The sequence below is a fragment of the Trachypithecus francoisi genome, unplaced genomic scaffold (assembly GCF_009764315.1).
Source record: "Trachypithecus francoisi isolate TF-2019V2 unplaced genomic scaffold, Tfra_2.0 Lachesis_group0, whole genome shotgun sequence".
NCBI lineage: Eukaryota > Metazoa > Chordata > Mammalia > Primates > Cercopithecidae > Trachypithecus > Trachypithecus francoisi.
Window position 1 is genome coordinate 113156016 of NW_022681453.1, and position 27238 is coordinate 113183253.

The following is a 27238-nucleotide window of genomic DNA, read 5'->3' on the forward strand; positions in this document are numbered from 1 at the left end:
CTATGTCATTCCTCCCCTGCACCCCCCCCACCAAATCTCATGACCCTTTCACATTTCAAAACCAAACCTACCATCCCAACAATCCTCCATACTGTTAATATTGTTAATTAATTCCAGCATTAACCCACAAGTCCAAGTCCAAAGTCTCATCTAAGATAAGGCAAGTCCCTCTCACCTATAAAATTAAAAGCAAGCTAGTTACTTCCTAGAAACAATGGGGGTATAGGCATTGAGTAAATACACTCATTCCAAATGGGATAAATTGGCTGAAATGAAGGGGTTACAGGCCTCATGCAAGTCTGAAATCCAGGAGGGCACTCAAATCTTGAAGCTCCGAAGTGATCTCCTTTGATTCTATGTCTCACATCCAGGTCACACTGATGCAAGAGGTAGTTTTCCACGGTTTTGGGCAACTCCACCCCTGTCGCTTTGTAGGGCACAGCCAACATCCAATCTGCTTTCACAAGGTGGTGTTTAGTTTCTGTGGCTTTTCCAGGTGCATGATAAAAGCTGTCGGTGGATCTGGGGTCTGGAGAATGTTGGCCATCTCCTCATATTTCCACTAGGCAGTGCCCCAGTAGGTACTTTGTGTGGGGGCTGTGACCCCATGTTTCTTTTCTGCATTGCCCTAGCAGAGGTTCTCCATAAGAGCTCCACATCTCCAGCAGGACATACGGGCATTTCCATACATGCTCCAAAATCTAGGTGGAGGTTCCCAAACCTCAATTCTTGATTTCTGTGACCTGAAGGCAGAAGCAACCAAGGCTCAGGTCTCACACTCTGTGAAGCAATGGCTTGAGCTGTATTTTGGCCCCTTTAAGCCAAGGTTGGGATGCAGGACACCAAGCTCTGAGACTGCATAAAGTAGCAAAGCTCTTGGCCTGGCCCATGAAAACATTTTGTCCTCCTAGGCCTTTGGGCCTCCGATGGAAGGGGATGCCGTGAAGACCAATGGCATCCTCTGGTCCCATTGTCTTTTCCCATTGTCTTTTCAATTAACTCTTGGCTCCATATTACTTGTGCAAATTTCTTCAGCCAACTTGAATTTGTCCTGAGAAAATGGGTTTTTCTTTTCTATTGCATCTTCAGCCTGCAAATTTTCTAAATTTTTATGCTCTGCTTTCCTTTTAAACATAAGTTTCCATTCCAAACCATATTTTTGTTAATGCGTAAAACTGAATGTTTTTAAAAGCACCCACGTCACTTCTTACACATCTTGCTGCTTAGAAATTTCTTCTGCCAGACATCTTAAATCATCTCTCTCAAGTTCAAAGTTCCACAGATTCCTGGAGCAGGGGGCTAATGTTGCCAGTATCTTTGATAAAGCTTAGTACGAGTCAGCTTTGCTCCAATTCCCAAGAAGTTACTCATCTCCATCTGAGACCACCTCAGCCTGGACTTCATGGTCCATATCACTATCAGCACTTTGGATAAAGCCATTCAACAAGTCTCTAGGAAGTTCTAAACTTCCCCATATCTTTCTGTCTTCTTCTGAGCCCTCCAAGCATTCCAACCTCTGCTTATAACCCAGTTCCAAAATTGCTTTCACATTTTTGGATATCATAACAATGCCCCACTAGCTTGACACAAATTTACTGAATAAGTACATTCTGACATTGCTATAAGGAAATACCCAAGACTGGGTAATTTATAAAGGAAAGAGTTTTGACTCACAGATCTTCATGTTTGGAGAGGCATCAGGAAACCTGCAATTATGGCAAAATGCAAAGGGGAAGAAGGCACCTTCTTCATGTGGTGGCAGAAAGGAGAAGTGCTGAACAAAGTCGGGAAGAGCCCCTTATAAAACCATTAGATCTCATGAGATCTCACTCACTATCATTAGAACAGCATAGGGGAGACCTCTCCCATGATTCAATTACCTTCACCTGGTGTCTATATTCACATGTAGGGAATATGGGTATTACGATTCAAGATAAGATTTGGGTGGGGACACAAAGCCTAAGCATATCACCATGTCATGAGCTCTCTTCCAGAGAATATATTAACTTCTGCTGACCTCATGACAACAGTCAGTTATGACCATAATTATCTCAACATGAGCACCAGTTTCAACTTTAAAGTAAGGGTTCTGGCTGGGCACAGTGGCCCACTCCTGTAACCCCAGCAACTTGGGAGGCCTAGGCAGGTATATGACCTGAGGTCAGGAGTTTGACAACAGCCTGGCCAACATGGTGAAACTCTGTCTCTACTAAAAAATAAAAAAATAAAAATTAGTCAGTCATGATGGTATATACCTGTAATCCCAGCTACTGAAGAGGCCAAGACAGGAGAATAGCTTGAACCTGGGAGGCAGAGGTTGCAGTGAGCCAAGATCATTCCACTGCACTCCAGCCTGGGTGACAGAGCGAGTCTCTGAATTAAAAAAAAAAAAAAAAAAAAAAAAAAAAAGTTAGGATTCCTAATAGGTAAGTAGTTTTATTACTCAGAACATTTATTTCTTTAAATAATGGAGCCTAATGGTGGTAAACATTTGAGTTTCTACTAAATGGCTCTTACTTCACATGTAAAGTAACCTACAGAAAGTTTCGGTCAGCTGGTAATTTATCTAAACTATGCACTGAGGCATAAGAAAAATAACCATAGGTCACATCTGTGAACCCATTGAACCCATTGTGAGATGGGATTAAGCCAGGGCTATTTTATCCTCTGGCATGCATAAGCCCCAACTCAAATAAAAGAAATGATGGAATATCAGAGATCCTTGTATTAATGTCCGCTTACACACTTTATTTTGTAACTCTAAATGTCTGACTATAACTCTGTCCCCTGTGACTTTTATATTTAGATGTCACATCAAATTATTTTGTTCAGAAAAGATTCAGGGGTATAATTACTGTATAGGCTTGTGGTGACATCACAGGACGTTTCCTTAAGGTGACACAGAATGCTATTTAATTAGTGGGCTCTGGGTCTGCATATTCTATTACATCTAGAAAAAAATTTGAAAAAAAAATCATAACTTTTTTATTTCAGCGTTCAGACTTCTGAAATCCAGATGCAAGAAATTTTTTCATGCTGTACAAACAATTTGTGTTTCATTCTACACATCTTGTGCCTAAAAACATCACATGTCTCTGTGGATCAAGGCACTTTAAATGTCCTTAAGGTCTTGCTATACATTAGGGTAATGTTCTCTTTTTCTTCTGACAGCTAAGTGTCTCCACGTAGTTTCTGTTTTTCTGAGATATTATTAACACCATAGAAACCGGATACCCTAGTTCGAGGGCGGTATCTCCTTCTATCAATTCCAGCTTACAAAAAGAAGTCAAAGGACACCACTAAATCCTTTATAAATACCTTTGTCCACATCACCAGTGCATTTCTTTTTTATCGCCATAGTGTTAAAAACAATTGCAAAATTTAGCAAGATTTGCAGGACTTAAAAGCACTATTCCAAAACTGAGAGCATTTATGTATAACAAAACAAAACATGCAAACTAATTTGAGTGGAATTGCTTTAAATATAGGGATAATTTAATGATACTTAGAATATGTATAATATTTGCATTTATTCTTTATGAACAAGGAATATATTGCAACCATTTATTTAGATTTTCTTTAATATCTCCTATTAAAGTTTATAATTTTATTCCTAGATAATTTGCATTTTTTCTAGCTCCAGAGAATATTTTTTCTTTACTTTTTTCCCTTCTTTCCTTCCTTCTTTTCTACACCTTTTTCAAAATTCATTCATTTACATGTTTTGAGGCCTGGAGTGGTGGCTCATGCCAGTAACTCCAGCAATTTGGCAGGCTCAGGCAGGCAGATCACCTGAGGTCAGGAGTTCAAGACCAGCCTGACTAATATGGTGAAACCCCATCTCTACTAAAAATACAAAAATTAGTTGGGCCTGGTGGCGAGCACCTGCATTCCCAGCTACTTAGGAGGCTGACACAGGAGAACTGCTTGAACCCTGGAGACGGAGGTTGCAATGAGCCAAGATCATGCCACTGCACTCCAACCTGGGTGGCAGAGCAAGACTACATCTCAGACAGACAAACAAACAACAACAGCAACAACAACAAATATTTAAATGCATTGACATAGATGCATCTAACAGACATAATATTCAGTAAAACATAAAGAAGATCAAATATGATGTTGGATTAAGATGACTCATCGATTTGACTGTTGAAATTGACTCAGATAATCACAGAAACCAAACAAGAAATGTTACACGTCTAAAAATTTAAAAAGTGTACCACAGTTGCTGGAAGACGAAAACTAAAGGGTTAGACTATATGGTGTTGTAACAGAAATAAATCAAGGATTGAATTAAAGAGGATTTGAGGTGATGCTGTAAAAATAATCTGGAGATAGTGATGACAATCCAGGAGAGTGGAAACATACCTTGCTTTAATGTAAATAGTGTAGCAAAGAATAAAAACCTTCAAATGATGATAAATTGCAAGGAAATTCACACTACTTGCATTTTGTCTGTTTGCTTTTAGAAATGTAGTTTTCATTTGTATGATATTCTTTAGCAGTTATTCGCTTCTTTAGATTTTTATTCAATGCTTCTATATGAAAGTTATTTTTTTTTTTCCTGAGGAATGTGATATATGTGATAAGGTAACAGTTATTGCTTCTTATACGTGTGTTACCTAGTGGCCAGTAAAAAGGTAAAGTAACAACTTGTTTTCAGAAGAAACAAAATAGAAATAGAAATTATTTGCTTTGAGAAGTCTAAAAATTTTATTGCTATGATAAAGTAGATGACTTACTTTATTGTTTGAATACCGAAATAATATCTTGTCTCTATTGAGAACTGCCAAAATAATTTTGTGAATTTTAACGTTGATTTACTATGCATCTTTTTGTCTCTATGTTCTTACTAAATCCTCTACATAGTCAAGAAGAAAAAGCTGGAATGAGAAAGTAGTGTCAGAATTGCAAAGAAAGAAAGATGTGATTTTTATTTATTTTTATTTTTTTTGAAACAGATTCTCGCTCTGTTGCCCAGGCTGGAGTGCCGTGGTGCAATCTCAGCTCACTGAAACCTCTGCATCCAGGGTTCAAATGATTCTCCTGCTTCAGCCTCCTGAGTAGTTAGGGTTACAGGCACATACCACCACGTCCAGCTAATTTTTGTATTTTTAGTAGAGACCGGGTTTCACCATGCTGGTCAGGCTGGTCTTGAACTCCTGACCTCGTGATCCACCTGCCTCGACCTCCCAAAGTGCTGGGATTACAGCCATGAGCCACCGTGCTTGGCCGGGGTGAAAATGTTACATTAACTCAGAAAACATTAATTAGTTGTCTAATAAGTGCTAGACATTCTAGAAAGTATTATGTATTATAAAGCTGAATAAGATTCTGTTCAACCTCCATGAACTTCTAAAAACACAAAAGATTTAAAAAGTACAAAAAAATGTGGCATGTAACATAATAGGAATTGTTCAGTGTGCCAAATGAAATATATTAAAGGGTTAAGGAGCATTTCCTATAGAAGATCAAAATTTGTTACATTGTAGTTTGTTTATTTCCCAAATACTACTTTTATTTTTATCACTAGAATCCATGAGATTTTATAGTCTTTGCATAATTAAAGGCATTTCTAAGGGATTTGCTTCCTTCCCAAGTGCTCATGTTTAGGATAGAAAAGATATGGAGTATAGTAGAAAATTCTAGAAAAAGCAATTTTTTTAAAGTAATATCTGTATTAGACACAAAATATGTTGTCCAAATTCCCCATCAAGAAATGACTTGCTGTCTTCTGGCTGTGGAGTGTGCAGGCCACAGACAGAGGGCCTGCAGCTGTCAACTCCTTCAGGATTTGCCTAAGATCAGCCCATATCTAGTGACTGAGAGAGATAGGGGTATAAAGGCAATGTCATCTTGGCCCAATCTGAGGCACTGTGATAGACAATAATTGTTCCTAAACCCTCTGCTGGTTTCCCAGTTTGTCCTGTCTACGTAACAGACTGTTTTTCAATGCCTGATGCCAGTTCTTCCCCCTTCCTTTTACATGTGTTTACCTTTAAAGAACATCTTGAAACCATGCGCTATCCCAATATTAGTTTCCAAAGAATCTAAAGTGCAATGCTGCTATTCAGTGCAAACAGGAAGAAGTGTAGTATGGTGAAAAGAGTACAGAGTTGGAGACACATATGCTTCTCCTTTATGTCCAAAGTATATATTTTTAAGGTGACTAAAACTTCTTGAAACTGCTGTTTTCAGACTTATGATTATAATAGAATAAGATAAATATAAAGTATAAGACAAGGTGTGTATTAGACTGTTCTTGCATTGCTGTAAAGAAATATTTGACACTGGGTAACTTATAAAGAAAAGAGGTTTAATTGGGTCACAGTTCTTCAGGCTTTACAGGAAATATGGTACTGACATCTGCTTGGCTTTTAGGGAGGCATCAGGAAGCTTAAATTATGACAGAAGGCAAAGGGGAAATAGGCATGTCACAGAGAAAGAAGAGAGAGAAAGAGAGTGGGGAGGAAGTGCCGCACACTTTTAAAAGACCAGATATCCAGTGAACTCAGAGAGAGAGCTCACTTGTCACCAAGGGGATGGACCAAGACATTCATAAGTGATTCAACCCATTGATACAGACGGGAGACAGGCAAATACTGACTAGAAGAGGGCAGTTCCCCAGAAAAGGCCCCACCCTCAAGCTTTGAGATCCATGGTTCTAAATGGAGACAGTCATTCCTGTTTTAGGACCCCAAAAGTTGCCTTTTGGTCTGCCACACCCCTCTATCCTATATCCATATAAACCCCAAACCCCAGGCTCTAGAAGCAGGAGAGCAGTCAAGGAAACAAGCAGACGAATGGTGGAATGATGTGGCAGAGAAACACAGAAAAGGAGGAACGTCTGAATGCCAAGAGGAGTTCGGCTAGGGATGGTTGGAGAGAGGTTCCACTGCTGGAAGGCCAGGTTCCAGGGGAAGATCATCTTCCCACTCTATTCCCACTTCCAGATCATCATCCATCCCGCTGAGAACCACCTCCATCTTTCAATAAAATCTCCTGATTCACCTGAGTCCCTGTGTGACCCGATTTTTCCAGGATACTGGACAAGAGCTTGGGATATAGAAAGTGGTCACACTGGCCCTCTGCCCTTGCAGAAAGGCAGAGAGTCCACTGAGCTGGTTAACACTCAAGCTGTCTGTAGACGGCAAGGGTCACAGGGCACAGTGTAACACATGCACACTTGGGCTCCTGCACCTACCCATCTGTGTGCCATCCCTCCCCTCAGGGGTTTGAACAGCTCTGGTGACAGAACAGGCAAGCTACACCCCATCACATGTCCTGCGAGGAAAACCAGGGAAATCTCCCATTTCACTATGTTCCAAACACCTTCCATCAGGACCCACATCCAACATTGAGGATTACAATTCAACACGAGATTTGGGTAGGGGCAAATATTCAGACAATATCAGGTTCCATCTTTGACTAATATGAGTGCTATAAGTTACTAGGAGAGATGGACAGTATTTAATTTCAAATGTTTCAAATCATATTTTGCATTATTTACTACATTGGGCTTTTCAAAATTTTCTTTGTATTTTTTGGTGGTAATCTATCAGTTATAAATAACTTAGTAACTAAAAAAGCAAAGATTATACCTCTGGAAATATTCAGAGTTTCTGTGGGATTGTTAAATCACAAAACAGAAAAATCATGGAAGTCAACATCAGCTCTGCTGAGGACACTTTATGTCATTAAAATTAATCTATTGATACGGTGTCAGGGGAGATAAGTAGAGAGGTTAGTGTCACAAACGTAGGATTTCTTTAAAACAAATTTGGTATTCCTGGTCAGTATTTGAAATGTGAGATCCATTGACACTGAAAGCTATGCAAAAGGTTGTCACTTTTCTTTGAAAACTGCCTTTTACTAATTGATTTATTTTTTACTTGCTGTTTCAAGTTGGTGTCAGGGTTTAGGTTTCAGACTGACATTGGAAGCAGAATAGATTTTTAGATTTTCAAATGTTAAGCAAAATATTTCTGACAGCAATTGTTATATTTGAGTCTTCATATTTCATAATTCCTTCAATTCTGAATGTGAAGGCCTGTAGAGATCACCTACATAAACTTTGTTTTATAAATATAACATAGGAAAGAAAAAAATGTTTTAAAATTTTTAAATATTATGAAAAAATTCAAAATAATATTTAAAATATTGAAAAAATAAGCAATATCATATAAATAAAAAGCCAAGAAAAAAATGCTTTCCACTTATGCTGCAATTATACAAGTGATAAAACATATCATTAAACTTTTTTCAGAAATATTAAATGTAATAATGCTATATCATAATTCAGGTTTATTCAATTGTTCAATTATTAATCCTTGGTGTATATCAGGCATCATTAGACAAATCAGACAAAAATTTATGCTTTTATAGTGCTGACACTTTTGTAGAGGAGATGAACAATGTTAGTTGATTTCTTAAAGATCACTGACATAATTTGGAAAAAAAAAAGAATAGAATAAGCAATGATGACTATTGAGAACAGTTTATAACTTTATTTCAGCTAGAGTTGTCATGTGTTTTATTTTTTTCATTGCATTCTAAAACATCCTAAAATTTAATGGTTTAAAACACCTGTATTTATTATTTCCAAAATTCCCTGTTTCCTGTACACTTCCTTTGCTGGTTTTGCCTAAGCTCATTTACACAGCTGTGTTTAGATAGAGGGGTAGTGATCTGGAACATCCAACATGGTCTTTCACAACACAGGCCATAGGTCTTGACAGGAATGACTCAGTTATGCTTCAGGAGGTGAAACAGACTTTCTTATATGTCCGGAGCCATGAGGCCCGGAATTAACCGACCTCTGTTGCTTAATCTCCGTAAAGCCGAGACAAGATGGCACATTTCCGGGTCGGGCGCGGTGGCTCAAGCCTGTAATCCCAGCACTTCGGGAGGCCGAGACGGGCGGATCACGAGGTCAGGAGTTCGAGACCATCCTGGCTAACACGGTGAAACCCTGTCTCTACTAAAAAATACAAAAAGTTAGCCGGGCGGGGCTGGTGCCTGTAGTCCCAGCTACTTGGGAGGCTGAGGCAGGAGAATGGCGTAAACGCGGGAGGCGGAGCTTGCAGTGAGCTGAAATCCGGCCACTGCACTCCAGCCTGGGCGACAGAGCGAGACTCTGTCGCAAAAAAAAAAAAAAAAAAAAGATGGCACATTTCTGGGTTCTTCATTACTAAACTTTCCGGCGTGCGCGTAAACTTTTCCTGGCGCGCAAACATTTCCCGAACGCGTGCAAACATTTTTCGCGCCCAGGAAGATATGCAGCCTACAGCGCAGGCGCGATCCCACGCCCAGGAAAATTACCAACCAACGGCGCAGGCGCGATTGTAACTGAGAAAACCCGGCCCCCGTCACCGTCCTGGCCCAACCTCTTCCCCTGCCAGCCTATATAAGGCATTGCACCGCCGCCATTAAACGAGACTTGATCAGGCTATTTGTCTTGTCTCCATTTCTCGTGTTTTCTTGTCTCCTCCATTCCCACTCCCCCTTCCAGGGTCTGTGTCGATTGTCCTGCAGGTGGGGACACTTATAGAGAAGTCAAAGAGCAGTATCTCAAAATATCAAGAAAGGAAGCTGATGATTTTTTAAGAGATTAGCCAGGGAAATTACATACAATCACTTTCATAATATTCTATTCATCTAGGTAAGCAAGCCCAGTTCAATTGAAAGGGCAGGGAAATAAACTCCATCTTCCGATGGGAAAGGTAGGAAAGTCACATTGCAAAGGGATAAAGATAATTGGACATACCTACTCCCATATTTTACAAATTACCTTGGCCTGGTCTTACCTATAGCTTCAATTATTTCTGTTTCCATGCAAAATAAAACCATTATCTCCACACAGCATGAAGGCTCATTCAATTATAGCATCAGGTTCAAGGTTTAGTATCTTGTGATCTGCATCTAACAGACAATGCCTCTTAGATGTGCCCCTTCAGCTACAATTCCTTTTGACACAGCTCTCTGGCTCCTGTCTTGGTAATAGACTATAAAAAGCCAAAAATAAAAGCCAATAAACCAGTTAAAATATGATAGCAGTAACCCAGGGAAGAAATGATGAGAATCTGACAAAATGTGGTAGCCTTCAAAAGAATAAGAAGCCATATTTTAAATACCATTCAGAATGCATAGATAATAGATATGTTGATGTGGAATTTGTGATAAAGGGAGGAGTCAAGGACAACTTCGTGTTTTTTGGTCTAAACACCTAGAAGAATGGAATTATTATAACACAAAAAGTGGAAGACACTGAATGGAGGAGATTTATAAAAAATGGGCATAAAGTCTGGAGTTGAGAAATTCAATGAGAATTTTTGAAATTATCACCCTATTTATAACATTTAAATTCATATCTGGATAATATTGCTAAGAGAGTAAGTTCCATTTGAGAAGAAAAGAGAAAGAATGGGCAGTGGAGCACTCCTATATTAAGAGATACGGTAGAAAAAGAAGGCAATACAAGAGAAAGAAATGAACACAAATAAGTTGGAAGAAAAAAGATAAATGTGTAATCTAAAAGTAAGCAAAAGAACAAAATTAAAAGTAAAAGGAAGTAGTTATCTGCATCAAGTGTTGTGCACAATTTAATTATGATTAATAATAAAATAGACCATTGGATTTAGAAACCTGGAAGTCATCATTTTAAATACAGACATTAAATTACATTTGCTGTTCATACACAATGTGACAAGTATTTTTATATATCATATTTCAATTAGTCCTCATAGCAGCCCCATGATGTTTAGGAAATGCTAGGGTAGTTATCTATTCATCTCTTGATGGATACTCAGGTTGTTAAATTATAAGAACATTTAAATATTACACCTACTGCTACTCCATTACCTTACAATGCTTTTTCTAGTGGCAAGAAAATTAGATCAGAAATAAGTGAAGATGACTTTTCTTTCTGATGCAGCTGCCAAATCAGAATACACATAAACGCACACACACACATGCACACAAAGACACACACACATATACACCTACACACATATGTAACTACATATATGATTTACTACATATTATATATATTAATTTTCCTCTCAAAATATGTTTTCTAAAACCTATCTTTAAAAATATATTATAGATATAACTTTTTATCAATATTCATTTTAACCAACTTCCTTTATTAATACAGCTCCTGGAGGCCAGGTGTGGGAGCTCATGCCTATAATCCCAGCAGTTTGGGAGGTCGAGGCTGGCAGATCACCTGAGGTCCAGAATTCAAGACCAGCCCGGACATCATGGTGAAACTCTGTCTCTACTACAAATACAAAAATTAGCCAGGCATAGTGGCAGGCACCTGTAATCCAAGCTACTCGGGAGGCTGAGGCAGGAGAATCACTTGAACCTGGGGTGGGTGAAATAGCACCAGTGCACTCCAGCCTGGGTGACAGAGTGAGACTCAAGGAAGGAAGGAAGGAAGGAAGGAAGGAAGGAAGGGAGGATGGGAGGAAGGGAGGAAGGGTAGAAGGGTGGAAGGGAAGAAGGAAGGAAGGAAGGAAGGAAGGAAGGAAGGAAGGAAGGAAGGAAGGGAGGGAGGGAGGAGGGAGGGAGGGAGGAAGGAAGGAAGGGAGGGAGGGAGGAGGAAGGAAGGAAGGGAGGGAGGGAAGGAGGGAGGGAGGAAAGAAAAGGGAGGGAGGGAGGGAGGGAAGGAGGGAGGGAGGAAAGAAAAGGGAGGGAGGGAGGAGGAAGGAAGGAAGGAAGGAAGGAAGGAAGGAAGGAAGGAAGGAAGGAAGGAAGGAAGGAAGGAAAGGAAAGGAAAGAAGGAAGAAAGAAAGGAAAATACAGTTCCTGGATTTAGGTGGAAACAAGGTCATTCAACTTTAAAATGCATTTCACATCCTACAGTGCAACTAGATATGACCGTGTAACTTATGTCAGACCAATGAGAGCTGAAAAGAAGTAGCACATGCTACCTCAAGGTCGTGAACTTAAAAGGAATGTGCTCCCTATCTGCATTTCCACTACTGTGCTAGCTTACTGTATTAGTCTGTTTTCATGCTTCTTATAAAGACATACCCAAGACTGGGCAGTTTACAAAAGAAAGAGGTTTAATTGGACTTACAGTTCCACGTGGTTGGGGAAACCTCACAATCATGGCAGCAGGCAAGAAGGAGCAAGTCACATCTTCCAATGGCTGCAGGAAAAGAGAGGAGTGTCTCTGCAGGGAAACTCCACTTTACATAATCATCAGATCTCCTGAGATTTACTTACTAGCATGAGAAAATCACAGGAAAGGCCTACCCCCACGATTCAATTACCTCTGAGTCCGGAATTCAAGATAAGATTTGGGTGAGGATACAGTCAAATTGTATACTTATATGCAGATGTGATAGTTATTAAAAGATATATGACGCGGAGAAGAAAAGTCATATTAGGAGTTGAAGAATGAAAGAAAATATTAATGAGATATTCCTGGATAATTATTATAAAATAAAAAGACAATTCTATCATGTTGAATTCGATGGATTTTAGATGTGTTTTTGTTGCTGTTGCAGTTATTAGTCATATAAATTACATTAGCTTTTAGTTAAAAGTGGTGTAAAACAATGTGTCAGACCTCTAAAACAGTCTACAACTACTATGACATCTAAACTTCTATAAATGTTAAAATAACTTGTTAACCTAAAATTAATAATTACATAGTGACTATATCGTAGAAAAGTCTAAATATTGTAAGGACAATGAGGCTACCTCCTCATTTTACATAAAGATACAGTGTTAAGTGCACAGAAAATTATAGGCCTATAGAACAATACAAATTCAGCCCAGTGCATAAACTAAACGGTAAAACTTTAGATTTTTTCAAAAAAACTTTTAATAGGCTTTTTAAAATTATGTTTAACAACTACACTGTTACCAGAAATGTAACCTAAAATATATTCATTTTCATTTCAATCATGTCTAATATCTAAAATATAGTAAAATTTTCAAAGAAATGGGCTAAAATTGTAGCAGTGAAAATTAGTATGCATGTATCTAGACTTTTTTTTGAGATGGCTTACTCTTCCATATGATTTAATCAAGCAAATATCCCGAATAGTTAACCTCCGTAATTTTACCCCATTTCTAAGATACTTTGTGAAAATAAAGTATCCTGATTGTTTCTTCCTTTTTTGAGGACGTTCAAAAATTTTGTGAAATTATTTTGATCTTCAGTAACAGCTAATATATTTTGTTGGTTGCAACTCAAACTTTATAGACGGGGAGTAAAATTCAGGAGATGCTTAATTTCATATTTATAGATCACAGAAATGAAAGATGGCAATATTCTCCATATTGATTCACAGATTCAATGTGATCCCAGTGAAAATCCCGGATGATTTTGCAAAAATGTACCGATCATAATATACTCATATGGAAATTCAAGGGATCCAGAACAAACAAAATGATCTTGCAAAAAAGGGCAAATTTAAGGACTTATATTTCATAACTTTCAAACTTACAGTAAAGCTGCAGTAATTAAGACTGTGGTATTGACACAAGGACAGACATGAAAATCAATGAAATAGCATTGAAAGTTCAGAAATAAACCCTCATATCTACATTCAATTGATCTTTGATAAAGATAGCAAAAATCTTCAGTAGAGAAAAGTATGAAGTTTCAACAAACTGGGCTGGGACAACTGAATATCCACATGGAAAAAATAATGAAGTTCAACCCCTACATCACACCACATACAAAAATTATCCAAATGAATAAAATTTCTAAATGTAAAAGATAAAATTTTGAAACCCTTAGAAGAAAATACGTGTATAAATCTTGGAAACATCAGATCAGTCAAAGTTCCTTAGATTTGACATGAAAACCACAAACAAAAAAATAAAAAGAAAGAAAAAAATAGAGATCACCAAAAACATTTTCCTCTTCACCAGTTATATAATTTATTTCTGCCAGTAACCTTTACAGAGGTAATAATTGGGAATATTTTTTCATATTTACTTTTCATTATAAAAGCATATTTTCAGACTAGAATTTTAAATAGAGGAAAGAAGGAAAAATAAAGCATTAAACCTTTATATCCGTATTGCCTGTAAACTTTTTTTTTGATATTTATTTATTTATTAGGTTCAGGGGGTACATGTGCAAGTTTGTGACATGAGTCATTCGTGTGTCACTTGAGTTTGGTTTACAAATGATTTTATCACCCAGGTGGTGAGCATAGTACACAAGACTGGTTTTTTGTCCCTCATCCTCTTTACACCCTCCCCAATCAGTGATGTCCTGGTGTCTATTGTTCTCATCTTTGTGTTTATTTGTACCCAATATTTAGCTTCCACTTACAAGTGAGAACATGTAATAGATGATTTTCTGTTCCTGAATGTATTTACCTAGGACAATGGACTCCAAATGCATCCATGCTGCTGCAAAAGGGCATGATTTCATTTCTTTTTATGGCTGCCGAGTATCCCATGGTGTATATGTGCCTCACTTTCTTTATCCAGTCTATTGTTGATAGGCATCTAGGTTGATTTTACCTTTTCACAATTGTGAATAGTGCTGCAGTGAACATATGCATGAGTGTATCTTTATTGTAGAGCAACATGTATTCCTTTAGTTACATACTGAGTAATGGAATTGCTGGGTCGATGTTAATTACATTTTAAGTTATTTCAAAAATCTCCACACTGCTTTGCACAGTAGCTGAATTAATTTATATTCCCACCAACAGCGTGTAAGTATTCCCTTTTCTCCATAACCTTACCAACATCTGCTATTTTAGGCTTTTTAAAAGCCATTTGAACTGGTGTAGGAAAGCATCTAATTGTGGTTTTCATTAGCATTTGTCTGATGACTAGTGATGTTGAGCATTTTTTCATATGCTTGTTGTCCTCTTTTATGTCTTCTTTGGAGAAGTGTGTGCTCATGTCTCTTCCTGGGTCTGAATGGGGGTAATGTTTGTCTTCTGCTTTTCAATTTGAGTTTCTCATTCATTCTGGATATTAGTCCTTTATCAGATGGATAGTTTGCAAATCTTTTCTCTCATTCTGTAGGTTGTTTGCTTACTCTGTTGGTAGTTTCTTTTGCTGTGCAGAAGCTCTTTAGTATTATTAGGTCCTAATTGTTTGTTTTTTGTTTTTGTTGAAATTGTTATTGAAGGCTTCATCATGAAATATTTTCCAAGACCTATGAAATTTCCTATGTTGTCTAGAGTCTTTATAGTTTTAGGACTTATATTTAAATATTTGATCCATTGTGACTTAATTTTAGTGTATGGTGAAAGGATGATATCTACTTTCAATCTTCTGCTTATGGCTGGTTGTTTATCCTAGCACCATTTATTAAATAGGGGGTAATTTCCCCATTGCTTCTTATTGTTATATTTTCCTAAGATCAGATAGTTGTAACTGTGTAGCTGTATTTATTTATTCTGTATTTTATGCCATTGATCTATGCGTCTGTTTTTGTACCTGTATAATTCTGTTTTGATTATTGTAGTCTTGTAGTTTGGTTTGAAGTTGAGTAGTGTCATGCCTCTCTTTTTGTTCTTTTTGCTAAAGATTGTTTTGGCTATTTGGGCTAATTTTTTATTCTATGTTAATTTTAGAATTATTTTTTTCTAATTCTGTTGAAACTGCTATTGGCAGTTTGATAGAAATAGTGTTGAATCTTTATTTGATTTAGGCAGTATGAGCATTTTAACAATATTAATTCTTCCTATTCATGAGCATGGAACATTTTCCACTTGTTTGTGTTGTCTCTTTTAGCTGCATTTTGTAATTCTAGATGTAGGGTTCTTTTGCCTCCCTGATTAGATGTATTCCTTGGTATTTTTTGTTTTGTTTTGTTTCGTTTGTGGCTACTGTGGATAATACTGTGATTCTGACTTGGCTGTCAGATGGACCTTATTGCTGTATAGAAACACCGCTATTTTTTGTACATTGATTTTGTATCTTGTAGCTTTACTAAAGTTATTTATCAGTTCTAGAAGTCTGTGAGCTGAGACAATAGAGTTTTCTAAATATAGAATCACATCCTCTTCAAAGAGAGAGAGTTTCACTTCCTTGCTTCACATTTGGATTGTTTTAAAATTTATTTCTCTTGCCTAAATGTTTTGCCTAGGACTTCCAGTATTATGTTGAATAGGAGTGGTGAGAGTGGGCATCCTCATCTTGTTCCACTTCTCAAGGAGAATGCCTACAACTTTTCACTATTCAGTATGATACTAGCTGTGGGTTTGACATGGATAGTTCTTATTGTTTTGAGGTTGCTTTGATGACTAGTTTATTGAGAGTTTTTAATAGGAAGATATATTGAATTTTATCAAGAGCCTTTTTTTCTATTGATTGAGGTGATCATGTGATTTTTGCTTTTAGTTCTGTTTATGTGATGAAATAAATTTGTTTATTTGTGTATTTGAATTGATCTTACATCCTAGGAATAAACCCTACTTGACCATGTTGGATTAGGTTTTAATGTTTTGCCGGATTCAGCTTGCTAGTATTCTGTTGAGGATTTTTGTATCTATTTTCATCAGGGATTTTGGCCTGAAGAGTTTTGTTGTTGTTGTGTCTTTGCCAGGTTTAAGTATCAGAATGATAATGACCTCTTAGAATGAGTCAGGGAGGAGTCTCTCATCCTTCATTTTTTGAAATAATTTTAGTAGAATTTGTTCTTATTTGTACATCAGATAGTATTTAGCAGTGACTCGTCTGCTCCAGGTCTTTTCTGATTGGTAGTTTTTTGTTTTCTTTTAGTTTTTTTATTGACTGAATTACAGACCTAATTATCAGTCTGTTGAGGATTTCAATTTCTTCAGGTTGAATATTAGGATGCTGTATGTTTCCAGGAATTTATCCATTTCCTCTAGGTTTTCAAGATTGTGTGCACAGAAGTGACACAAAGAAATGGAAAAACATTTTATGCTCATGGATAGGAAGGAGTAATATTGCTAAAATAGCCATACTGCCCAAAGCAATAACAGATTTGATGCTATTCCTATGAAATTACCAACATCAGTTTTCACAGAATTGGAAACTCTCATAATAGTCTCTGAGGGTTTTTAGTATTTCCATAAGGTCGGTGGTAATGTTACCTTTGCTATTTCTGACTGCGTTTATTTGGATCTTCTCTCTTCTTTTCTTTATTAATCTAGCTAGTGGTCTGTCAATCTTACTTATAGTTTTCAATGACCAACTTTTGGTTTTGTTTATCTTTTGTAAGGATTTTTGTTTAATTCCATTCAGTTAAGTTCAGTTCTTATTTCGGTTATTTCTTTTCTTCTGCTAGCTTTGATACCGGATTGCTTTTGTTTTTCATGTTCCTCTAGGTGTGACGGTAGGTTGTTAATTTGAGATCTTTCTAACTTCATGATGTAGTGAGTTAGCATTATAAACTTTTGTCTTAACACTGTTTTAGTTATGTCCAAAATAGTCTCTGGATTGAATCTTCGTTTTCATTAATTTCGAATAATTTTTAACTTCTGTCTTAATTTTATTATATACTCAGTAATTCAGGAGCAGCTTGTTTAATTTCCATGTAATTGTGTGGTTTTGAGAGCTCTTTTTGGTAGTTATTTCCATTTTTACTGCACTGTGCTCCAAGAGTATGGTTTGTATGAGTTATGTTTTCTGTTTTTGTTGTTGACAGTTGCTTTATGTATCAGCGTGTGCTTGATCTTAGAGCATGTACTTTGAGATTAAGAGAATGTATATTCTGCTGTTTAGGGTGGAGTACTCTGTAGATGTTTTTTAGGTTAAGAGTTAAGGCCGGGCGCGGTGGCTCAAGCCTGTAATCCCAGCACTTTGGAAGGCCGAGACGGGCGGATCACGAGGTCAGCAGATCGAGACCATCCTGGCTAACACTGTGAAACCCCGTTTCTACTAAAAAAAATACAAAAAACTAGCCGGGCGAGGTGGCGGGCGCCTATAGTCCCAGCTACTCGGGAGGCTGAGGCAGGAGAATGGCGAGAACCCGGAAGGCGGAGCTTGCAGTGAGCTGAGATCCGGCCACTGCACTCCAGCCTGGGCGACAGAGCGAGACTCCGCCTCAAAAAAAAAAAAAAAAAGAGTTAAGTTTAGGTCCTTAATATATTTGTTAGTTTTCTGTCTCAATGATCTGTTTAAAACTGTCAGTGGGGTGTTGAAGTCTCCTGCTATTATTGTGAGGTTATTAAAGTCTCTTCACAGGTCTCAAAACTTGTTCTATGAATCTGGGTGCTCCAATGTTGGCTGCATATATATTCAGGATAGTTAACTGTTCTTGCTGAATGGAACCTCTTATCATTATGTAATGTTCTTCATTGTTCTTTTTTATCATTCTTGGTTTAAAGTCTGCTTTTATCCAAAATAAGAATAGCAACCCTTGTTCTTTTTTGTTTTCCACTTACCTGATAGACATTTCTCCATCCTTTTACTTTGAGCCTATGGATGTCATTGCATATTATATGGGGCTCTTGAAGACAGCCTCAAGTTGGGTCTTGCTACTTTATCCAACATGTCAGTCTCTGCCTTTATGTGGAACATTTAGCCCACTTACATTCAAGGTCAATATTGATATGTGAGAATTTGAACCTGTCATTGTGTTGTTATCTGGTTGTTATGTAGACTTTATAATATAGTTGTTTCATAGTTTTAGTGGGCTATGTACACGTTTGTGCGTTTGTGGTGGCAGGTATTAGTCTTCCGTTTCCATATTTAGCAGTCCCTAAAGAATTTATTTTAAAGCAGATCTTGTGGTAACAAATTTCGTTAGCATTTGGTCATCTGAAAAGGAGTTCATATTTTTTCTTCATTTATGAGGCTTCAATTTAACTAGACATGAAATTATTGGTTGGAATTTCTTTCTTTAAGGATGTTGTATATAGGCCCCCAACCTACTCTGACATGTAGAGTTTCTGTTGAAAGCTCCATTATTAGCCTGATGGGGTTCCCTTTGTAGGTGGCCTGCTCTTTGTCTCTAGCAGCCTTTAAGATTTCCTTCTGTGTTTCACATTGACCTTAGAGAGTCTGATGACTGTGTGTGTTGGGAATGATAATATTGTATAGCATTTCACAGGGGTTGTCTGAATTTCCTAAATTTGTGTGTCAACCTCTCTAGTTAGGTAGGGGTAATTTTCATGGGCAATATTCTCAAATATGTTTTCCAAGTTACTTGCTATCTCTCAATCTCTTTCGGGAATGCCAATGAGGTATAGATTTGGTCTCTTTCCACAATCCCATGTTTCTCAGTGATTTCACCCACGTTTTAAAATGTTTTTCCTTTATTTTTGTCTGCCTGTGCTGATAGAAAGGAGTGGTCTTTGAGCTCTGAGAGTCATTTGTCAGCTTGGTTTTGTTCTGCTATTAATGCTTTCAATTGCATTATGAGATTCCTGCAGTGAATTTTTCATTTCCGGAAGTTCAATTTGATTCTTTCTTAAGCTGGATATGTCATCTTTAAAGTCTTGGATCATTTCATTGATTTCTTTGGATTGGATTTCAACATTTTCAGCTATTTCAGTCTGGGAGCCATTGCTGGGGAGCTAGTATAGTCGCTTGTAGGTAAGAAGACATTCTGACTTTTAGAGTTGCCAGAATTCTTGCTCTGCTTCTTTTTCATCTGTGTGGGCTAATGTTCCTTTAATCTTTGAAATTGCTGTCTTTTGGATTGGGTTTTTGCTTTTATATTCTTTAATGCCCTTGAGGATTTGACTGTGGTTTGAGTTGGGTTTAATTAGTTGGCTTCATTTCTGGATGCTTTTAGGGGGTTAACACTCAGAGGAGTACTCTTGGGCTGTGTGCTCTGGCCCTAAGGAACTAAAACCAGTCCTGTGGTTTTGTTCTCTGACCTGTGAGGTGAAGCATCTACCGTGCTGGAGGAGCCGAGGTGTTACTGGTCTGCAGGCAACATTCCAATGCGGAATGCCAGAAAAAGCGCTGCAGCATGGTGATGGAGAGCTGAGAGACAGTATGCTGCACTGGGAAGTCTATAGATGAGTGCACACCAGTGGGGGAGCAGGGCGGCCATGAGTAGTGCACACCAGTTGGCCAGTGGCTGTTGCCGTGGGTGAGTGCATACCAATGGGGCAGTGATGGAGCAGCAGAGGAGTGCACACCAGTAGGGAAAGGGGTACCATGTGTGCATGTGCACCGTTGGGGAAATGAGGGTTTCTGCATATGTGAACACTTCGTGTAGTATTAAAATTGTCAATGGGCAAATAAAATGAATAATCACTTTTCAAAAGAAGATACGCAAGTGACCAACAAACTTGAAAAAATGCTTATCATCACTAATCATCAGGGAAATGCAAATCTAAGCCACAGTAATATAGTATCTCATACCAGTAAGAATGGCTAATATTAAAAAGTCTGAAGCAATAGATGCTGGTAAGGCTGCAGAGAAAGAAAACAGTTGCATAGTTGGTTGGAATGTAAATTAATTTAGCCACTGTGGAAAGCAGTGATTTTCTTAAAGAATTTTAAACAGAACTTTCATTCCACTCTGCAATCCCATTACTAGGGATATACCCCACAAAAAATAAAAGTTGAAAGTATTAAATTAACAAGTAAAATTGTATAATTTTCTTTTTATATAGCTGTAATAAGTTAGTATCTTGCTTTCTTTCCCTCCTTTTTTTTTTTTTTTTTTTTTTTTGACTTTTAAGTTGAGAGGATACAGGTTTAGTTTGGTTGCATGGTAAATTGTACGTCGCTGAGGTTTGACATATGATCCTGTCATCCAGTGGGCATAATACCAATAGGTGATTTTTCGATGCATACACGTCTCCTGCTTTCTATCCTCTAGTAGTCCCTGGTATCTATTTTTCCCATTTTTATGTCCGTGTTTAACCAGTGTTTAGTTTTTCCTTACAAGTAACATTTGATATTTGATTTTCTATTTCTGCATTAATTTGCTTAGGATAAATATCTAGCTGTATCCATGCTGCTGAAAATAACATGATGTTGTTCTTTTTTATGGGTGTGTACTATTCTGTGTCATATATATGCCACATTACCTTTTCCCAGTCTACTTTTGATGGGCATCTAGATTGATTTCACATCTTTGCAATTGTGAATAGTGTTGTGATGAACATATGAATGCATTCGCATTTTTTAGAACAACTTTATTTTCTTTGGGTATATACCCAGGAGTGAAAAGACTGAGTCAGACTGTAGTTTTGTTTTAAGTTTTTAAAGAAATTTCTATATTGCTTTCCACAGTGAATGAACTAATTTAAATTCCCACATGACTTTCTCACAATGTGTCGATTCATTCATCTTTTTGGTGAGCTTTTTGGATTATTTCCAGTTTTTAAGCTACTTTATATAAATCTTTCATAAAACAATGTCCGTGTGTCTTTGTGTGAATGTACATTTTTATTTGCCTGGGAGAAATACCTAGAAATATTATTTTAGGCACTCAGACTACTGATATACATTTAACTGAATCAAGTTCTTATGCAGACACATTCTAATTGGCACAATTTAGGACTCGAATGCTACTGGATACATAAAGTAAAAAATGCTACCTTAGAGTTAGATAATTTCTCATTGTCAGCAAGGATGAGGCCTGTAGACTTCAAATATCTGTTATAATAAAGGGGACAAGAGAGGCAATTCTAGTTAAATATTGGTAGAAAGATAAATTTTTTATACAGACAAGTGCTGTCTTTTTTTTTTTAAGTGATTATATTTTATTTTAAGAAATCTTTTTTTTTTTTTTTTTTTTTTTGAGGTGGAGTCTCGCTTTGTCGCCCGGACTGGAGTGCAGTGGCCGGATCTCAGCTCACTGCAAGCTCCACCTCCCGGGTTTACGCCATTCTCCTGCCTCAGCCTCCCAAGTAGCTGGGACTACAGGCGCCCGCCACCTCGCCCGGCTAGTTTTTGTATTTTTAGTAGAGACGGGGTTTCACCATGCTAGCCAGGATGGTCTCGATCTCCTGACCTCGTGATCCGCCCGTCTCGGCCTCCCAAAGTGCTGGGATTACAGGCTTGAGCCACCGCGCCTTAGTGGCTCCTGTTGTTATATAAGATGCATTTCTCAATTAATGTTCTGACAGTGATAATTAAAAGAGCAAAGTTCTTAATACAGAAACAGAATATATGAAACCTATGGATAAATCTGTGACACAAGCACTGGGAGTTGTAGCATGTTTTTGTTACCTTTTTCAGCCCATTGTCAATTTGATTTTAATGCAGAATGCAAATAAACAATCTTGTTTCTGTATATTCTGCACTTGCTATTATTGATTCTATGACATGTAGTTTTATGTGTTCTTAATATCATAGAATTCAACACTATTTGTTTTATTTTACATGTAAGTTTGCATTTATTGAGGTTTCACATGTTTTAAAAATGTCTCCAACCTTTTGCACTTAGACTTTTAAAATGAGTGAGCTAATAATTTGACCACTTTGACAGTTGCTTTAGTTTATTTTATCTGTATGGCCAGACACCAACAAAATAGTTGTCGTCATCTTATAGAAGGCAATATGGGGTTTAACATAACCAGTAAATAATATTTATTTTTTTAAAAATGCCTGTATCTAAAATATACCAAGAACTTTTTAAAACTCAACAAAAATAAAACAACAACTTGATTGAAAAATAGGACAAAGACCTTAACAATACCTAACCAAAGAAGATATATAGATGGCCAATATCATATTAAAAGATAATCCACATCATATATAATCAGGAAAATACAAATTAAAACAACAATAAGTTACCACCAGACACTTATTTAGGATGGCCAACATTCAGAACAATGACAACACTAAGTGCTGATGAGCATTTGGAGTAACAGAAATTCTCATTCATTGGTGGTGGGAATGTAAAACAGTACAGCTACATTGGAATGCAGTTTGGCGGTTTCTTACAAAACTAAACGTACTCTTATCATATGATACAGGAATTGCAGTACTTGTATTGATCCAAGAAATTAAAAACAAAAATTTGTGTCCACGCAAAAATCTGCACACAAATGATCATAGAAGCTTTATTCATACTCAGAAAAACTTGGAAGCAACTAAGATGTCCTTCAGTGTGTAAATGGATAAGCTATTTTATGACATCTAGACAGTGGAATGTCATTCAGTGCTAAAAATTAATGAGCTACCAAACCATGAAAAGACATGAAGAAAACTTAATTTAATGTTAAGTGAAAAAGCCACTTTGAAAAAGCAACATACTGTTTAATTCCAACTATATGACATTCTTAAAAAGGCAAAACCACGGAGACAATAAAAAGATCAGTGGTTGTCAGGGGTTAGGGTAAAAAAAGGTATATGTAAATAGAGCAGAGAGCAGAAAGTATGTTTTGGGCAGCGAAATTACTCTGTATGATATTACACCGGTAGATTCATGGCATTATACATTTGTCCAAACTCACAGAATTTACAACACCAAGAATAAACTCATGTAAACTATGGACTTTGAGTGATAATGATGTGTCGATGTAGGTTCATCAGTTGCAGCAAATGTACCACTGTGGTGGGACATGTTTCTAACAGGAGAAACCATGCATATATCGGGGGAAGAGGGAATAAAGGAGATCTCTGTACATCCCTTTCAATTTGTTCACAAACCTGAAACTTCTCTTAAAAAATAAAGTCTGTTTTATTAAAAAAGTTTCATATGAAAATATCCATTACTTAAATAGTTACTTTATAAGTTATGTTGGAATAAGATAATGGATTCGCTTTTTCATTGTGAGAGGGATGTTTCAATATATGTTAATATTATGAAAGGGATTTTGTTCAGAGTGCTATAGAAAATTGTTCTGTCAGGGCAAGGTATGTATTAGACATTCATTTATTTCATCTATTCCAACTCCTGAAAGGAATGTAACAGAACAGCTGCAAAATGTAGTTTCTGCCAATTCCTTCAGTTTATGCAGTAAAAGTCATACAGATTAAGAGCACACCTGAAATACTTGTTATATGTACTCTATCTAGTCATTGTTCCAATGACCTGATGAGTTCTGTCTCAGAGCATGTCAATTCAGTGTGTACATATTCACAGTTTATGAGGAGATGCCAATTTTGTTAAAGCAGCTTTATAAGACATGATATAAGGTTAGTCACCCTTAAAAAGTGATAACCAAAGAAATAAATAAGTGAGTACAATATTCTTGAAATCAATCTTCATTCTCCTGACCTGATTTCCAAGATACATATACCTTGCCAATTAGCTATTTTTCCTAATTCCCATCATATCTATTTATTCCATTGGCTTACTTATGTATTCATTGTTAATTAATTTATTAAATTAATTATAAATTATAAAATTAATTATAATTTTTATAATTTTATACAATTATATGTTTTATACATAACATATAAATTTTTATATATTTTTATAATTATTTATAAAATTAATTATAAAAAAGAAGAAAATTAATTATTAAAAAGAAGAAAAACCTGGCTGGTATAACATATAGGTCAAGAAACAGAAGAAAATGTGAAAGCACTTGAAAATATAAATTAATAAAAAGATGAGTTCAATACAGCTATGACACAAAGAGAAGCTGAAAATATAACAAGAAAACATAAAGACACACACTAAGTTAAGAAAATAAAATGAAAACAAATAAAGCATTATTAAATATACTAAAAAGTTAATTGAAAATCAGAAAAGGAATATTGAACTTACTGAAATAGAAGGAAAGGTTGAGAAGATTCTAGTGTGTGAAAAGAGGGAAAAAGTTTAAAGCATTTAGGAAGACAATAATAGATACATAATAGAATAAAGACCTTCCAAAATATGGAAAACATTTATTCCTGTGAAAGAAACCAGCAAATTGGAAAGTGCACTAAAATATAATTTTTAAAATTTCGGAGATAGTTTCAAAGGGCCCATATATTCTGGATAAAATGATTCCAGAATAATGTAAACTAAGCCACTTGCTTATGATTGAATTTTAATAAAAGTTCATTTTTAGCTATCCAGAAATAAGGAAACAAACCATTTATAGTCAGTAAAAGAAAGAAACAAGTTACTTCTCCACATGGACATTAAACATTAAAATCAACATTAATAATCACAACAAAGTATAGCGAGGTTGGCAAAATTATCAATGAAGTGAAGGGTGAACCGAGCATACTAAGAACACCAAATTTTTGTTCCTTTTTAAAGGCAGTGGACAAACATTACAAAACATTTAAGAATTTGAGGCAGTCGCAACTGTGAGTTCATTTTGAAAAATATCAATTAAGAAATCACACATACACACAAACACATATATACATGTAGAGAAAATACAAAACAAATCAGCTTCATTTTTTTTCTATTGAAATTGATACAATTTCAAGCACAATTTTAGACTCCATTTAAGCTCTATTCTCTTGCTCATTCTGTTGCTTAATCATAGCTCACTGCTTCCTCAAATGTCTGGGCTCAAGTGACTCTTCTGCTTCAATTTCTCAAGTACCTGCAACTACAGGCATACTCCACTATGCCCAACTGCTTTTTTGGTGTGTGTGTGTTTGTTTGTTTGTTCTGTTTAGTAGAGATGGGGTCTTGCTATGTGGCCCAGGCTGGTCTCTAACTCTTGGCTCAAGTGATTCTCCAGCTTCGGGAGGCTGAGTTAGAGACAAGCCTGGGTAACATAAGGAGACCTCATCTCTTCTAAACTCTCGCTGGGTTACAGGAGCGAGGTGGGATTACAACTCCTCCTGGGGTTATAAGAGTGAGCCACCATGCTTGACCTCTCTCACTGCTTGAATCTAGTGAGGACCCAGCTGAGTTTCCACAGATGTCTCGTGCTACAGAGTTTAAGGGAAAGCCAGTCATTATTACTGGAATTTATCACAAGAAGTAAAAACAAGCATATATTCAGGAAATAGTAAGATGAAGATGCAGGTACCTCAGTTACAATGTCTGTAGCTGTAGAAAAATCAAACTGAGGGAATGGAGAAAAATGAAGCCAGGATGCAGCAATTTCTAAACACAAGTAAAAAGTGATAGTCATGGACGTGACCTCAGAAACTGGAACGAACCAGCAGAGATTGTTGCTGTTGTTCGTTTTCCCTATCACATGACAAAGTTTTGGCTGAAGAATTATTTCATTTTAATTCACCTGGAAATTTTATGAGTTCATGTGATTGAAGGACTTTTGCTGTTTTATTTGTATTTCTAGAGATAAAATAAAGATTATATTATTTTCTCCAAAGTGTTTCTTTTTAGTTGAGGAAGTGGTATACCTGTAAAAGTAGGTGACTGACTTATCCCACAAAGCAATTTTGATATATATCACACTATAGGGGGTAGGAGAAAAGTGTGACAAGTTGGGTAGTTTTGTTCTTAGGAAAGTTTGCTAGAGAAAGCAAATTATAAATGAAGAGTACAATACAGATTGTGTTTATTGCATTAATAAACAAAGACTATGTCAAGGTCAGGTGATCATAGCGGAGTTAGGGACCAAACAGAAAGAAGTCATGTGAGGACATTTTCTAGAGATCTAGAATGAAAGATGATATGTCCTATAGGTGGTGATAGGGAAGGAAGGAATCAAAAACAGAAAGTAATACTAAAAGGTAGAAAGTAGGTTGTAAAAGGACAAAAGGTCAGGAATTGATAAGTTAAAAATACTAAATCATGTAATAGCACTTTGGAATAAAATAAATGTCAAATGGTACATTTACAAAACTAGAATGAATTGTATGACTAAAATTCTAAGTGTGATAGAAAAATGATTTTGTAGAAATAAAGTTCCTTATATAATGTTGCTTCTTTTTGTTTGTTTGTTTTTTTTGTTGAGATGAAGTCTCTCTCTTTGTCGCCCAGGCTGGAGTGCAGTGGCGTGATCTCAGCTAACTGCAAACCTCTGCCTCCTGGGTTCAAGCAATTCTCCTGCCTCAGCCTCCTGAGTAGCTGTTACAGGCACGTGCCACCATGCCCGGCCAATTTTTGTATTTTTAGTAGAGATGAGATTTCACCATTTTGGCCAGGCTGGCCTCGAACTCCTGACCTCATGATCCGCCCACCTTGGCCTCCCAAAGTGTGGGGAATACAGGTGTGAACCACTGTACCCAGCGTAATGTTGCTTCTTAAGTAAAAAGGGACACTTGTATTAGAGCTAGCAGAATGATTTTTAAAAACATTATCTCTTTTAGGGAATTTATAGCTTTGCTATTAGTATAACTTGTGATGCTGAAGTAGTTTTGATTTTGCTTTTAGAGATTAAATTTTAGGGTTAAAGTGATAGTGATCTAATGAGTCTTTTGCTCATTGGAGTTTATAGTGAAACTTTAAAACTTATTTTTCCTGACTTAAAATTCATTTTTTAAAGTT